At 43.9% G+C, this 1,557-nt stretch overlaps 1 non-coding gene across 1 annotated transcript; it reads left to right on the top strand.

Annotated features, from left to right (window-relative positions):
- The first annotated feature begins 821 nt into the window (after positions 1-821).
- On the top strand, positions 822-927 carry LOC111885618 (small nucleolar RNA R71). Its single transcript, XR_002848163.1, has one exon. It is a non-coding gene; the product is annotated as a small nucleolar RNA R71 (small nucleolar RNA).
- Positions 928-1,557: the final 630 nt, after the last annotated feature.

Genomic DNA, 1,557 nt, shown 5'->3' with positions numbered 1-1,557 from the left:
CTGTCTTTTCTGCATGCACCTTGGAGACCTTTTGTGCAGGGGTCATAGGAGTGGAAATTTCTCCATAGCTGGAGGTTATAGCATTCACATTCTCCATTCTCGGATTATTCTCGGTTTTACTTGGAAGTTCACCCGGTCTTCTCTCGTTCACTTGATGTGCAAATTGTCCTAGCTGTTTCTCAATGTTAAGAATAGATGCTTGCTGATTTCTAAGTATATTTCTGGTCTCTTGTATTGCAGCATCATGATCATTGTGTCTTTTTTCGAACGCGGCTATGAATCTTGTGAACATCTCTTCTAAGTCGGCTCTCTTTTCCACAATCGGTTCTTCCTTTTGATAGAATCCCTTCTCTTTCTGCTTGTATTTTTCCTCCTTTGACTTTTTGTATTCTTCATACGAGAGCCATTCCTTCTTTGGTTTCCACCAATTCTCGTCGTATCTATCGCCGCTTGAGTAGAACACTTGCGCCTTCTTGTTTCCATTTTCATCCAAGTCATACTCCTTCGTGAGATGAGGTCCTCTACAGTTCTCGCATCCAAATCGAATAGCATGGATTGTTTGATCCATTTTTTTCATCCTTCTATCTAAACTATCGAGCTTAGCCATCATCGCCGCCATGCCATCATTGGCCGAGTTCACTACCCCCCGACTTACTTCATTTCTTGGGTTGTGGTATTCTCTAGAATGTTTAGAGAATTCTTCAATTAATTCCTTGATTATCGGGGGTGCCTTCTTTGTGAGCGGGCCTTGCGAGTCGAGCAATTGCCTTGTGGTAACATTTACTCAATCATAGAAGATGGAGACTTCTTGTTGGCTATTCAGGTCATGGTGTGGGAAATTTCTGAGAAGACCCTTGTACCTCTCCCACGCCTCATAAAGGGACTCTCCGTGTTGTTGCTCGAAGTTAGCAATGCTTTCTTCAACTTGGCTATTTTAGAAGGCGGGCAAAAATGGTCTATGAATTCCTCTTTCATCTTAGCCTAAATGGTGACTGACCCGGGGGGAAGTGACTTGAGCCAATCCTTTGCAGCACCCTTGAATGTGACTGGAAGCATACGGAGTAGCTGGGTCTCGTGTGGCACATTTGGTACATTGAAGTAGTCAGCCACATCATTTACTTCATCTAAGTGCTTGTAAGCATCTTTGTGGTCTTTTCCATAGAAGGGAATCTCCTTGAGTTAAGCGAGGATATGGCCATTTAGCTCGAAAGTAGTAGTAGCGGGATTTGCGGGTTGCACAAGTCCCGGGCCAGTGTCATCGCGCATCCTCTTCTTCCATTTCCCCATAGGGACTTCATCGATATTAGCCATAGTGATAGCTAAATCGTCTTTAAAATCGTATTCGTGCTCTTATGTAAGTTCTTCTTCTTCCTCGGTCTCGTACTCGGTGTCTTCTTTAATCGGGTCTTCGATTGCTAAAGAGGCGCTGGATGCTCTTGATTTGCTGCTCTTCTTCTTGCTGAAAACGGACTTGAGGTTCTTTAGTGGCAAATTCTTTGAAGAAGCGAATTCTCCAACGACTTTTCCTTTGTTCCTCCTTAGTGCGGATTTCGGGTC

This window comes from Lactuca sativa, chromosome 4 (assembly GCF_002870075.4).
Source record: "Lactuca sativa cultivar Salinas chromosome 4, Lsat_Salinas_v11, whole genome shotgun sequence".
Classification (NCBI taxonomy): Eukaryota; Viridiplantae; Streptophyta; class Magnoliopsida; order Asterales; family Asteraceae; genus Lactuca; species Lactuca sativa.
The sequence above is the reverse complement of the archived record's forward strand: the minus strand, read 5'-3'. Positions and strand labels throughout refer to the sequence as shown.